We start from the raw sequence: 15,420 nt of genomic DNA on the forward strand, positions 1-15,420 counted from the left end.
GGGAGCAGATAACTTCATTTTGGGTACAAAATGAATGGTACTCCCACCTGAACACTGGGAATAGAGGGAAAGTTACCCCAAATGCTGGGGTATGGGGAGGACAACCACAACTGACTTCAACAGAGGAAATGATTTGGCTTAATAGGAAGCAGCGAGAGGATTCAGGGAACTCTTAAAAGCCTGGATTTCAGCCTATGTATAGGGATTTCAAACCCAAAATTCCAGACAGGAGATTCCAAATTAGTTAGTTTATTTATGACAAGGGGAAAATCAATTTTCACTCATAGAATCATAGAGTTAGAAGAGACCACAAGGGCCATCCAGTCCAACCCCTGCCATGCAGGAACTCTCAAAGCATATCCAACAGATGGCCATCCAGCCTCTGCTTAAAGACCTCCAAGGAAGGAGACTCCACTACACTCCGAGGAAGTGTGTTCCACTGTCGAACAGCCCTTACTGTCAGGAAGTTCTTCCTAATGTTGAGGTAGAATCTCTTATCCTGTACCTTACATCTATTGTTTCATGTTCTAGTCTCTGGAGCAGCAGAAAACAAGCTTGCTCCATTCTCAATATGACATCCCTTCAAATGCTTAAAGAGGGTTATCATATCACCTTTTAACGTTCTCTTCTCCAGGCTAAACATCCCCAGCTCCCTAAGTCATTCCACATAAGGCATGGTTTCCAGACCCTTCACCATTTTAGTTGCCCTCCTTTGGACATGCTCCAGTTTCTCAACATCCTTTTTTAGCTGTGGTGCCCAGAACTGGACACAGTACTTGTTCGCACTTGCACACAAGAACTAAGGATGTAAAAGGTGGTAGTTGATAGCAATTACAGAGGGTTTTAGCAGTAGGCAATACATTACTGGGTTAAGGCACAGAGCTCCAATTGTGAGGTTCAGTGGATGATTCTGGCTCAGCAAGCTGCCACGACTTTGTCCAAGTCAAGGGGGAAATGGACAGAGCTTCAGTCTGTATTCAGCCAAGACCAAATTGGGATTGCCCCACACAGGCATATTTATAGAGAGAAACAGGACCTGAGGCAGTTACACAGGAGTTTTAAAAGATTATGCTAGGAGGAAGAATGGCCAAAGGTTAGGGGAAATGGCAGGGCAGTCAATCTAGATGTCTCACACAAAAATGTGTCATCTCCAGGGGGAAGTGCCCTTTGATTCCCAACCTTTTGGCAAGTATCCTGGTGCACTGCACTCCATCACACACATGCCTGAAGGGATTATGCAGATTCCAGTCTCAAAAAGACCTATCTTTTCTACATGTGCTAGCTAGTCGCCATATTTCAGCAGGATATTGCTCTCGGATTGGGGCATCTCCATCAGCTACATGACCAAACATCCCTTTTACTATCAAGTGGATATCAAATGTCAACTAGGGGTAATGGAGGGCTAACCTATGTGGTAACATAAATGATTCCACAACTGTAAGCTAGGGTAAAATAATATAACAGATCATGAAACGTTTCATGCGAACCCCATTACACATCCACAGTGGCGGTCTAGGGAAATTTTGTGTGATTCAAGCTGCTATATTATGAGAGTAAGACCCACTAAACACAGTGACACTGAATTCTGAGTAAATGTATTTGGGAGCAGGGGAAGCTGTCTTGTAAGAAGTCACATCACAAGTTCTATTTCTTTCCTGTTCCTATTTGGAGATGCTGAGGAACTTCTATGTACAAACTATGTGTTTCACTATATCTAGCTATATAGTTTTTGCCTCCAAACGTAGAACACTTCACAAGTTTGCAAAGGAATCTTTTAGATTAACAAGAGAAGTTGCTAGCATGAGCTTTCAGAAACTTGAGTCTACTTCATCGGGTAGAGTAGAAAGTCCAGGCACAGACCTATATAAGCACCTAGTCTTCTTATTTTTTGACTGAAGTCTCCATTTTGATTGGTGTTTGATCCAAGCTATGGGAAATCTTTATTTCAATTTCCTCACTGTAGAATTTATGTAGATCCTCCATCATTATTTTTGTTCTATTTATGTTCAGGTGACACAGTATGGCATAAATCACACTGGATGAGCAAATGAAAGTCCCTTCCCATGTTTGGCACCCTAATGCTAACATTCTTGATATAATGTCTGAATTTACAGTATGTTGCTCAAAACTGCTCTCTATATTTTGCCCTCTAACCAGACCACTATTGGGAACAGGTAAATCTTGTCACATCTCTGCATCAAATTTAAATGGAATCATTAAATTCCAATGCTGCACAAGCATTCTAGATAGCATGATTCAAGAGTAACAGCCATCCTCAGAACACTTGGCTTGTTGCACCCTCATTATTTGCTTGGTTCTTTCCAATCAGAAGTCACATCCAAGTGAGATCAATGTCTCCTATGGCAAAAGAGAAGGTATGCTCATATAATGGAAATAACTGTTACAACAACAACAAAAAAGATGTCCCTGCTATCAGATGTTCAGGAAATACTGGTCAAGACAATGAGCACAGACTACTGCAAGTGTACACCAAGCTATTAGGTTAGGTTTTATGGATCGTACCCTCAAACCCTGGGCTGATTTTACCTGCTCAGGTTGCTTGTGGGATCTTCTGGACAGAAAGAAATATAAAATGCCTTCTTGTTACAGTTGAGCCTTACTTGAACTATGAGGTCTTCCTGAGCCCTGTTGCAAGCCCTGAGGCTCCTGGTTACTTTTGGTCTTGACTTTTGGCTTGCTTCTTGCCTCTTTGGATCTGACCTTTTTTTCTAAGCAGTTCTTCAGTCCTGACTACCAGTTTGCTGCTCATGGCCCTTAAGGGAAGACAGTGAGGAGTAAATTTTCAGTGTAAAAATAAGATGGGCTCTGCAATGAAATACAGGGTGTTTTTCTGTTCTCTAGCCTCTGCTCTACCAGCTATTTTTCCTACTTAGCAGAGAAATCTTCCCTTTCTCAGACAAGGGTACCTAAAATGGAAAACCCTCCATCTGATGAGATGCAAGTGTTCTCTCCACACTCTTCCCCACTTATTTCTTTGACACATTCCCATGCATATTCACAATCCCTATAGGTCCTCCCCGACTGGAGTATATTCTTCTGCTCTGACCCTAGTTTCCCTAAACTTTTAAAATCTACTGCAGCATGATGATCTCTCTTATGTGTGGCTAGTGCTGTTTTGCCTATATTGCATTCTCATTAACTCTAGCAATAAAAGAAGAAAAGATGTTCCACACAATCCTTTGATCCAGGGCTGGGGAGTAGGAGCAAGGAGTAAAAGATTAATAAATTTTTACAGGAGTAGGAGTAACATTAAGAAAAAAATCTTGCTCTGGAGTAGGACTAGGAGTAACCCCAAAATCACCATTACTCCCCAGCCCCACTTTGATCCTAAAATGTAATCCAGCCAAATTATTTCAGACACAGTTTCATGATTCACTGGTTGATGTTAATCAGACAGTCACTCTCATGATGCTTACTCAGATATAACCATGCAGTTTAGGTATCTAGTTGCTGCTGACTCACTTAATGGAGGAAGCTCATTATGCACTATTGCAAACTCAACACTAATTCCTTTAAGAATCTTCTAAAACATTGTGTCATTCCAACACTGTAATAATGAGAAGTCAGAAAAGGAAATTAAATTATGAGGAAACCAACTATTAAATTCCAACATTGTACAAGCAACAGATGTGCACATTATAGTTTTCTGACCTATAGTATGGTATAGCATGGTATAACATGGAACAAGTAAATAATGCTTTTTAAAAATGTAATTATTAATTTTATTTTGAGAGTAATCTCTCTTTTTCCCCCAAGAGAGAAACTGCTAATTCTGCCCCAAAACTAGTTGTGGACATTAAATCTCATTCACTCACATAGAGGAGTTTATCACATGGGAGGAATTTCTCTTTCGAATGAAAAGAAAGTGGGGCCAGGCCACATTCATGTGAATTCACTAGATCAGCAAAATTACGTGAATGTGAATTGCATTCGAACTGGCTCCCCATTGCCGGAAAATAACATGCCATTGCCCAAATTTGTGTGTGGTAGTCTATCACGCAATAACGTGAAACCCAATGATTGCATTCAAACTGACTTCCCATTACCCGAAATTGCTTGTGGTAATCTATCACGCAATAACGTTAAACCCCATGATTGCGTTCGGATTGCCATTGGATTATACTTCCAATTTCCCTTGTCTGATAAACTCCCTTGTCTCTCTGTTACTGTGGACCACCCATTTTCTCAGCAAAACAGGAAGAGAAAAGAGGAAGGTCTAAAGATGGCTCAGTTCATTTGGTGATAATAAAGATGTAGTAAAGCTCATTATAAACCTTCTTAGGCCTTCTCTGTTGGCAACCTGCAGCAGGCTGCAATGTATAAATGTTTGTACACAAATAAACAAATCTAAAGATGTAACACCTTAAAAACATACACTTTTAAAAGGGAAAAGCCATTAAGAGTGAGGAATTAACAAAGTACATGTACTGGTTTAAGCAAAACACACCTTCTGAATATAGAATCAATTATTTCTTTAGAATGCTCAGAGATTAAAAGCAACTCCCAATGGCTTTTCGACATCTAGCCACAGATTAGGATTAACTGACAAGGGACTGGTTTATTTATTATATTCATATTCAAATTTCCTCCAAGAAGCATTCACTATCCCTTCTTTCCCCTACCCTCACCATCATCCTCACAAGGAGCCTGTGATGAAAGGTAGTTTGAGAGAGAGTAACTGACTCAAGCCCTGAGTGAGAATTTAAAGATGGGCCTCCCTGTTCTAGTCAAACTCACTCACTACTACACTGTATCAGGTTTTCCTTGGTTCAAGATTTTGGATATATCATGAGATGTGACTCACTGGGGAAGATAATAATGCCTGATGAAGTGGAAGGCAGTAGGGAAAGAGGTAGAGTTACATTGTTTCAGGCAAGAAAGCTATGATTCTGAGTTTATAAACCCCTAAGTACAGCAGTTGGTGACTAGGGCTCATGGAGATCTCTCATTCATAGAGTTATGAAACAACAAAAACAAAGTCTCTGGACTCATCCTATTAGTGAGAGTGAGCCAGCTGCCTCAAGCGGCAGATTTCAATATGATGTAAAGGCAGTAAGTTATCAATTTTTGTTATTAATTGTCACCAAATTGGCTTCCTTGTGGAACCTTTATGAATGAGAGATCTTCAAGATGCCTTGTAAATTATTAATATACTATTATCATTATTGGCAGTGGAATGGGATGATGAGAATCCTCAGCACACGAACTCCATACTTTGTTGCTGTTTGAATTTTATTTCCTCTAATTCCAGTGTTCAGGCTAAGAGTCCTATTAACCGCATAGTCAGAAGAGCAACACACACACCAAAGTGAGGTATGAACAGGTTTGGCAAAACCAAGAAGTAGATGTGCAGAAACATTTTTTTAAAAAACCCAGGGAGGAAAATTGCAGAAGTAACACATACACACGCACACACACACACACACAAGAGAAACAAGGAAAAGCTCAAGTGGATGGAATTCTCTAAAGCAGCTCAATAAGGAATGTGTGTGTTCAGTGCCCACAGAATGGCAACCACTGTGAAGGGCAAGAGACCCTTGCGAGCGACAAAATGGAGGAGATGAAATCCCAGGGAGCAACATTCCATTTATATCTCTGTGATACTGCAGAATTTAGCAATGGGATCCTTCCATGCTAGTCTCTGCCTGCTAAGCTTGAGTTTCTGGCTAACACATTTGATTTCCAAGAATTGCCTAACATAAATGTGTCACAAATTCCAGAGACAAGGGAGTGCCTTCTCCTGAAGAACAAACTCAGTATACCATGACTGCAATACGCAGTCTGCAATACGCGCAGCTTGAAACTAAAGTACAAAGACAATTACATTTTAAAATGTCAGAGAAGGAAAAGCTCCATAGGAGTGATATTATAGGCACAATATTTAAAAGGCTAAGCCTATTAAGGTTTAGAGGGTCGTTTTTTTTACATGTATAGCAAAGTTCATTAAAACACAGACACTGGTGCAGGATTAAAAAAAACAATAGGATTGGAGGAGGAAACAGAGCACTAGAAATCACTGGTGGAATTTCAAAATCTGAAACATTTTCACAGCTGTGTACAGAACTGATTCTTCAAGATACAATGTAAATTCCTAAGAATTTTTAATATTTGGGATATTTGAGAGAGAGCCGTATTGATGGCTGCTCCAGGTTGCAGAATTATCTTCTACAGGAAGCCAAGGCAAGCCAGTTCTCTACTCTCCTGTCAGCAGAGACTTTTTTATTCAGACAAGTGTTTGGCTATCAAATGGATGCTGCACAAGTCTTTTAACATGAAATGTTGTACTCCCCACCCCCATTACATTTTTCCAATAATAGGCTAACTTATTAAATTGTTCTTCAATCATGATTAATTTTTGTTGTATTTTATTTTGATTTATGTTGTAAGTAACCTTACATCCTGTACCAGGAAAAAGGCAGAATATAAAATTAATAAATAAATGTGCTTCCCCAGTGCTAATGAAAGCCTTCTTTCTTTTATATCCTACCTACCAGTTTGGAGCTCCCTTCTACCGGAGTTTTCCCACACACTATTGTCTTTCAAATGGAAAATTAAAAATATATCTACATGTGCATGTTTTCAAGGAATATTTTTATTAATACAATGGATTCATTATTCATCAAATAACAACACATCTGCATAGTATTACATATATACTTTTAATTTTGGCTTTTTTCAGTTTGTTCTGTGTTCCACTGCTGCTAGTTTATATTGCATTCATTGCTTTTTAATATGCAGCTGCCATTTATTGTTTTAGGCATCTGCAATTGGCTTCTTTCAGTGCTAATGCAGTGCTTGTTATGCGCCTTCACATAGACATCAATTTTGGACAATCCTATATTATGACCATAATGATTTCATTACAGCATTTAGCATGCTTTAAATGGTTATAATGCTACAGACAGGCTAGTCATAGTGTGTGTGTGTGTGTGTGTGTGTGTGTATTTGCCTACACGTTTTGATTTATTTCTGCTTTAACTTTTGCAAGTTGTCTTGGAATCCCTGATCTGGAGAACTGATGAGATATAAATTAAAATAACACTACCAACAACAATAAATTGCAAGAGCAATTATTAAGATGCATCCACACCCTTTGGAGAATGGTGCACACCTACACCTCATATATGAAAGTAGCCTTCAGATTCATTAATCTATTATCCATTGCAATAACCAAAGGCAGACTTTTTGTCAACTGCCTAGGAATGCACTGAGTGACCTTCGTCCAGTCAGGCACTCTCAGCCTTAAAGGAAAACAGGGAGAAACCTCATTTAATAAATCTTGTCAGGAAACCCCTGTGATAGGGTCGCTGTGAGTCAAAGGGTCCATTCACACTACAAAAATAACCCAGTGTGAAATTGGGTTATTTCCTTGGCATTCACACTGGGTCGGAATGCACTTGGTGCACTTTGCGGGAGGGCTACATAAAACCATACATAACCCAGGATATTTGATACTGTTTTTTCCCTTCCCCCCCTTAAAGATCTGTATCACCACTAATGTAAATGTGCTATCAAATCGATTCGGAGTGCTCTGAAATGGCCCTTCTCAAAAAGGAAGGGAGGGGTTTCATAAGCAGAGATGATCCTTTGCCTCTTGGCTCCCTCCCGGCAGCTTCTTGTTGCCACTTCCCTCAGCCCAGGGTGATCAGGAAAGGTCCTCCTTTTCCCTCCTTCTGAACAAAGAAAAGCCTGTGGTAGGATCACCATAAGTCAGAAACAGGGTGAGCAGATGTCCTCCTTTCCAGGACACATGCTCCCTTTCAGCCAGGAGAAATTCCAAAATGTCCCGCATTTTATGTTGGGGTTTTTGCCTCAGCTCTCTATGTTTGCCTTTGTTTCTGACTTATGGTGACCCTACAGTCATCCTGTCATGGGGTTTTCTTGGTAAAGTTTCTTCTGAAGGGGTTTGCCATGGCCATCCTCTGTGGTTGAGAGAGTGTGACCTGCCCAATGGGTGACCTAGTGGGCTACCATGGCCGAGTGGGGCATCGTAGTCCACACTCAAACCACTAACCTGTGTGTTCAATTTTATCTCAGAGGCACCTGGAAGGGTGTGGGGGAGAAAGGATTTTTCTCCTGACTCCCCCCCAAATCAGTTTGCCTGGCTCTTGTGTTCCTGCGAAGTGCTTATGTTTCCAACACACACAAACACACACACTCCCAATTTTTATTTGTTTCATCAAAAGCCCCAGAATAAACAGCCCCCCTAAAGCCACCTCATAAATATAAATAAGGACATGAAGGACATGGATGGCTGATTCCCATACCTCAGGAAAAGGGGGGGGGGATGACATAAATGCATACCATTTGGTTGACTTTTTTTAAAAAAGTATCAAACACATTTGAAAAAGTGGCTCCATTTTAACCCAAACCAATGGCATATGTGAATAGCAACAGGGTTAAAATGCCTGGGAGAGATTCAGTAACCCAAAATATAATGGGAACACCGATCCAGTATTGCAGGGGTAGGCAACCTTTTTGAGCCGGGGGCCGGGTTGCTGTCCCTCAGACAACTGGGGGGCCGAAGCCAAAAAATAAATAATTAAATATTTTTTTAAAAAAATTAACTAAATAAATAAACCGGGACAAATGTAGGACAAAATTTTCAAATAGAGGACACTTTTTAAAAAAAAAAAAAAAAAAGTGGAGGACATGCAAAAAAAAAATTGCTGATTTTTAAAAAAACGTTAATATAAATGCATGTTTCGGAGGCTTCTATAGACAATTGCCCCCCTTGCCTGCCGCTTGCCCCCCTTGCCCGCCTCCTCCTGATAGGCCAAAGGCCCCACGCCCTCACGCGAGAAGCCAAAGGCTCCGGCGGCAATCGGTGGCAGGACTGGGCTGGGGCCAGTCCCAAGGCCTTGCCAGGCCGCATCCGGCCTGCGGGCCACAGGTTGCCTACCCCTGCAGTATTGTATCAGCATGGCGATACGGATCTCCTCGGGACAAAAAAGTGAGTATGCATGCGCCCAAAGTTGACTTCAAGGCACATTACAACAATAACTATGAACACTGAACAAAGAATCCTCAGCATCTTATTATGGGTCTTCAAGTTGATAGGCAACCCTATCATAGGATTTTCTTGGCAAAATTTATTCAGAAGATGTTTCCCATCGCTTTCCTCTGAGGCTCAGAGAGTGTTGCCCGAGATCATCCAGTGGGTTTCCTTGTCTGAGTGGTGATGTGAACCCTAGTCTCCCTAGTTAACAGAGGCCTAGCCTTAGGAAGATATGTTCCCTTACCTCAGTGATGCCCTTCCTGCAGTGAACCAGTTTATTCACACTAACCAGTTAAGACCGCTTACAGTTGATCTTAAATCAAGGTTTAAAAGCCACTTCATATTTTGCACTCCAGATGTAATCTGACTGAAACCACGGTCAGCTTTATTCAGAGTTTACAGTGTCAATGAACAACTTTATTACAGCAAAACAGGGAATCTACTTCAGGCAACAGAGGAACTGCAGGAAGGCAATACACATTCCTGAAGAGGATTTCCAGACTGTTAACTGTAGATAGCCAGAGCTTGGAAAAATTACTTGTACCAGGCAGACCAGGGGATTCTGGAAGTTGCAGTCCAATTAAAGGTAACTTTTACAAGGTCTACAGTTAGCAAAAACAGGCAAAAACAAACCAGTACTGTGCCTTCTGGTGCAAGGTTAGATCTGTGATAACAAGGAGGGGCTGGAGTGGGAATCCTTTGACCCTGCAGATGTTTTGGACTACAACTCCCATATCCTTTTTAAAATGCCATGGTGGTGGTGGGGCATTAAATGGAAAAATATCTGAGGGTGATAGGTTCTCCTACATTGGAGTCACAGGCAAGATCTTATTTCTTTTTTAAAAAAAGTTTTGAATAGTACTTTGTTGTGGATATAAAGAAAAAACTAGCTGGATCAATGGCCTATTCACAGAGTAGCCAGTCAGTTGCTTAAGGGCAAATGAAGGAACTCAAAACCAGGGCATATTAGCTGTATTAGTTGCCTGGAAAAAAATAATTCTAATTATAGGAACTGGTCCAATGGCAAGAGCATCCTGATGTGTGATCCTCATGACAGCCTCCTGCTATCACTGGGGCTGGCCCTCTCCTGGAAGTGGCCAAGATGCTCCAAATCCCAGTTTCATGGTTGTAGCATTAAATTCCTAGCCTCTCCCGCTGAAAAATGGCAAAGCCCAGAGACTTTCCTGGCTGAGAAGGGGAACTGAATTTCCCAGATTGCAAGAGAAAGACCACATGCTGTGGCACAGTGCATACTTTGGATGCAAAATGTTCCAGGTCCAATCTGGCATTTTAATGTAGGGCTTGGGCGAGAAGGGGAACCTTTCTGGAATTACAGATAGCCACTGTCCATCAATGCAGACCATACTGACTCAGTAAAAGATAGAATTCAGAGGCACAGGTCTAACCTACATTACAGAAATAATACAGTTTGACACCACTTTAATTGCCATGGCTCAACGCTATAAAATTCTGGGGTTTGCAGTTTTGTGAGATATTTAGCTTTCTCTGAGAGAGAGCTCTGGATCCAGAATAAACTACAAATCCTAAAATTAAATAGCACTGAGCTATGGCAGCTAAAGCGGTGTCAAACCACATTATTTCTGCAGTGCAGATTAGACTATAGCCATGTTAGCCTGGAATATCAGTTTGCAAGGGGATTTTGTAGCACTGTACCTCTGAGACTAACTGAGTGAAAGAAGTTGTAGCATAAATTTAGCTACAACTTCTTTCACTGGTGCTATAAGATCAGTAAAAGGTAGTTACTTACCATGCTTTTAGGATTTGCATCAAATATTCCATGGGGAGGGAGGAGGGTGATTTCGTGGCTGCTGTTGGACTGGAACTCCCAGAATTCCTCACCATTAGAACTGGTGGGAGCTGCAATTCTAAATCCGAAAGGCCACACAGTTTCCATATTTGTTCTATAGTCACTATACCCCACCAAGTACAGACTCAGAGTTGGAAGGGACCCCAGGGTCCAGCTAGTGCTGGGCATGAGAGATGCACATCCAACCTCTGCTTTAGCAACCTCTGGAGAGTCCACCACCTTCTGAAGCAATCAGTTCCACAAGACAGCTCTTATCATTAACAGGTTCTTCCTGATTAAGGAATATTATTATTACAGTGGCCCCTCCATATTCACTGGGATTAGGGGTGAAGGACCCCCACGAATGTGGAAAAACTGCAAATAAAGAAACACTATTCTTTTTACCTAAGAGACCACCTCTCTAGGTGCAACTTTATGGTCAACACTTGCCAGAGATGGATCATTCTGGTCACCCTGGCCATGGCAAACCTCCTCTGAAGAAACTTGCCAAGAAAACCCCATGATAGGATTGCCATAAGTCAAAAATGACTTGGAGGCACATAACAACCACAACAACCTTATATATTGTTCCTCTTTTGCTCCCCAGTAACTGTCACCTTACTCCCCAGACAAGTAGAGAAGTTAGGATTTTTTGGGGGGAGGGGTGTAAACTTGTCGAAGCCAGAGTGCTGTCATCCAAAAAGGTAACTATTACCAAGGTTTGCATTTTCTGTATCACAGAATCCTAGAGTTTGAAGATATCCCAAAAGCCATCCAGTCCAAACTCTTTCTGCCATGCAGCAACTCACAATCAAAGCACCCCTGACAGATGGCCATCCAACCTCTGTTGAAAAACATCCAAGGAAAGAAGAGACTCCACAGGGTGCCCAGCCGCCCTCCTTTTCCAGGACACGTCCTCCATTTCAACCTTCCATCCAGGAGAAAGTCCAAAACATCCTCCATTTTGAGCCTGACTAAGAAGGATGGCGTATTTGTTTGAGTGCTGGACTACAGCCCTGGAGACCGGGGTTCGATTCTCATCCCAGCCATGGAAACCCATTGGGTGACCTTGCTGAAGTCACACTCTCTCAGCCTCAGAGGAAGACAATAGCAAACCCCCTCTGAACAAATCTTGCCAAGAAAGACCCATTAGGTGGGTCACTATAAATCTGAAATGACTTGAAGGCACACAACACACACACACACACACACACACACACACACACAAGAAGCATGGGTTTCTATTTCTAAGAGTGTTTTGAGCTTTTCTTTGGTCATCTCCTCCTTATTACTATGATGATTATTATTATATGTATTTGTATCCCACTCTTTCCCCAGAAATGGGACTCAGAGCTGCTTCACAACATTAGAAAAAGCAAACAAAAACAATACAATTAAAAACATGGGGGGGGGGGAGTACATTAAAAAGGAATCCAATAGTTATTAAAATAATGACACGTTTTTAAAAGATAAAACTATATATATATATATATATATATATATAAAAAATCTGTATCAATTTTTTTTAAATGGTACAACATCCCAGCCTGTCCTTATAACAAAGTTGTGTTACTATCTCCCTGTTGTCTCTGCCTCCCCTGAAGTGAAGCCAATCCCTCCCAATCCCCCCTTAGGATGGAAGGCCACCCCACTTACCCACCTCTGGGGCCAAGGCGGAGGAGGATGGGAAGGAAAAGCGAAAGGGCCCAAAAAAGAAGAGAAACCCGGGCCTCTTCTCCTTTTTCTCCCCGCCCTCCTGCCTCTCTCTTGGCTGCAAGGACGACGCCCCTGGGATGCAGGCCATAAAAACAGGCCTTTCCTCTTGCCTCTGGGTGCCCTCTGCAGGAAGGCCTCTCATAGAAGGGACCAAAGACTACTAGGCCCTCTTTGTTGAGGGCTCCTTCTTTTTCCTTCTTTTTGTGGGCCTTCCAAGTGATTCACAAACAAATATATATTTTATCATAATCCTAACATGGCATTTTGTGTTCACAGCAATGGGATTGAGTATTGGGATACTATCAAGCACTGAAGACGGCGTACAATGCCAACCACATCATGGCTTGCATTGGCAAAAGCAAGCCGAAACGAGGCGTGTGTTTAGAATTGTGGACAAATGCTTTCAAAGCAGAGTTTTTTCCCCCTATCTTGTTTTTGGAAGCTGAGGGTGAAACTGTCATGGGGTTTTCTTGACAGGGTTTAGAATAGAGTCATGGAAGAGACCACAAGGGCCTTCCGGTCCAACCCCATTCTGCCATGCAGGAAATCTCAGTCAAAGCATATCCGACAGATGGCCATCCAGCCTCTGTTTAAAGACCTCTAAGGAAGGAGACTCCACTACACTTTGAGGGAGTTCGTTCCACTGTTGAACAGCCCTTACTGTCAGGAAGTTCCTCCTAATGTTGAGGTGGAATCTCTTGTCCTGTAGCTTGCATCTATTGTTTCGTGTTCTACTCTCTGTAGCAGCAGAAAACAAGCTTGCTCCCTCCTCAACATGACATCCCTTCAAATATTTAAATAGGGCTATCATATCACCTCTTAACCTTCTCTTCTCTAGGCTAAACATACCCAGCTCCCTAAGGCATGTTTTCCAGACCCTTCACCATTTTAGCTGCCCTCCTTTGGACACGCTCCAGTTTCTCCACATCCTTTTTGAATTGTGGTGCCCAGAACTGGACACAATATTCCAGGTGGGGCCTGACCAGAGCAGAATATAGTGGCACTATTACTTCCCTTGATCTAGACACTATACTTCTATTGATGCAGCCTAAAATCGCATTGGCCATGTTAGCTGCCGCGTCACACTGTTGACTCATGTTCAATTTGTGGTCTACTTGGACTCCCAGATCTCTTTCACATGTAGTTTCATTCAGCCAGGTGTCGCCCATCCTATATTTGTGCATTTTATTTTTCCACCCAAAGTGCAGTACCTTACATTTCTCTGTGTTGAACTTCATTTTTTTTAGCTTTGGCCCAGCTTTCTAGTCTATTCAGATCATTTTGAACTTTGATCCTGTCCTCTGGGGTATTAACTACTCCTAATTTGGTGTCATCTGCAAATTTGATAGGTTTGCCTCCAATTCTGTCATCCAAGTCATTGATAAAGATGTTGAATAGCACTGGGCCCAGGACAGAACCCCACTGGATACCCCACTGGCCACTTCTTGTCACCCAGTGGGCTTCCATAGCCATACCTATGGTGACCCTTTCATCAGTCACTAGGGGGGTTGCAGACTCATAGGAATGCAAATCTATGCTGAAGTCAAAGGCTTTCATGACTGGGATCCAGTTTTTTATGGGTTTTTCAGGCAATGAGGTCATGTTCTAGAAGAGCTTCTTCCTGACATTTCGCCATGAGGAAGACGTTTCACCATGTCCTCATAGCCCAAAAAACCCAACCAAAACTATAAGTCTATGCTTCTTGTTGTGTTGTGTGCTTTCAAGTCACTTCCAACTTATGGCAACTCTAAGGCAACACTACCACAGGGGTTTTATTGCAAGACTTGTTCAGAGGGGGGTTGCTATTGCCTTTCCCTGAGGCTGAGAGAGTGTGGCTGTTGCCCAAGGTCACCCAATGGCTTCCATGGCCAAACCTATGGTGGCCCTAAAGTGTGTGTGTGTGTGTGACACCACTGCTCCTCAAACACCTACCTTTTGGCAGAAAACAGGCTGTGGCATTTACCTGGTTTCCTTTAAAATGCTTTAAGAGATGGCAGGAGTGAGGTCAAGCTCAATGGGAGGAGAAAGGAGAGGCCCCAGAATTTTTTTAAATTAAAATTTCAAAATTTTATTTTTTTTAAATTTCAAAACATTTTTATTCTTTTTACATTTTCTTTTAAAACATCACATTTTAACCAATCTTCACCATGTATATGTAAATGAGGGATGCAGTGGCTTTTATCACTTTATCACACTACCCTCTTATAGTGCTGCTATTCCACTTTTGCTGCTCTGGCTGCCTCTTGTTGCATTTTGAGGTTTGTAGTTCAGTGAGGCTGAATTGGCATAGTTCTGATTTGGCAACAGTCCAGACTACATGACGCAGTGCACAAACTGCTGTTATCCTATGTTAAAACTGCCACTTTTCATTCACAGGTAGAACCTGTGAATGACCGTAATTATGCAATAATACTGTAGTGACCAATGCAATCACTGTATGCGCTGTCGTTGCACAATCTTACAAGCTTGTTGGTGTGAGATTTCACTGCTCCCTCCCTTCCAGTGATGTCAAAGTTGCACAATTACACACACAGCTTTTTTTTAAAGTTGTGATCTCAAGAATGTGGTCAGTTCCTGCTGCTCTTATCACAAATACATCCGTTTTCAGAGAAAATTATGATCTAACGCACGAATGTAGTGCTAAGGTAGCGGTTTCATTTATTTTGGGTTGCCAACAGGTTAGCATCATGGTGTGACAATCTCCTAAAACACTAGAGCTGCAGAAATAATCTGGTTCAACACCACTTTTAACTGCCATGGCTCAATGCTATGGAATTTGGCCTGTTACAGACTGCCAAAATAAAGCTGCTTTGGGTCTCTTTGGAGGTATGCTATTTAAATGATGCATGGGTCCTAAGAGTCCGGAGGTTGCGCCAAA

At 41.8% G+C, this 15,420-nt stretch overlaps 1 protein-coding gene across 5 annotated transcripts in view; it reads right to left on the minus strand.

Annotated features, from left to right (window-relative positions):
* Positions 1-12,587, minus strand: part of NOD1 (nucleotide binding oligomerization domain containing 1) — a 50,950-nt gene extending 38,363 nt beyond the window's left edge. The window contains exons 1-2 of one of the 5 annotated variants that reach the window (XM_089532838.1): positions 12,483-12,582; positions 2,622-2,774 (exon numbers count right to left, since the gene is read on the minus strand). The gene's annotated coding sequence lies outside the window, so the exon portion shown is untranslated. Of the gene's footprint in view, positions 1-2,547; positions 2,567-2,621; positions 2,775-12,482 lie in introns of those variants that run through there. The other 4 variants (XM_089532841.1, XM_089532840.1, XM_089532839.1 and 1 more) reach the window with 4 other exon arrangements.
* Between the last annotated feature and the right edge of the window lie 2,833 nt (positions 12,588-15,420).

This window comes from Sceloporus occidentalis, unplaced genomic scaffold, assembly GCF_023333645.1.
Source record: "Sceloporus occidentalis isolate IW3139 unplaced genomic scaffold, rSceOcc1.0.p SCAF_7, whole genome shotgun sequence".
Classification (NCBI taxonomy): domain Eukaryota; kingdom Metazoa; phylum Chordata; class Lepidosauria; order Squamata; family Phrynosomatidae; genus Sceloporus; species Sceloporus occidentalis.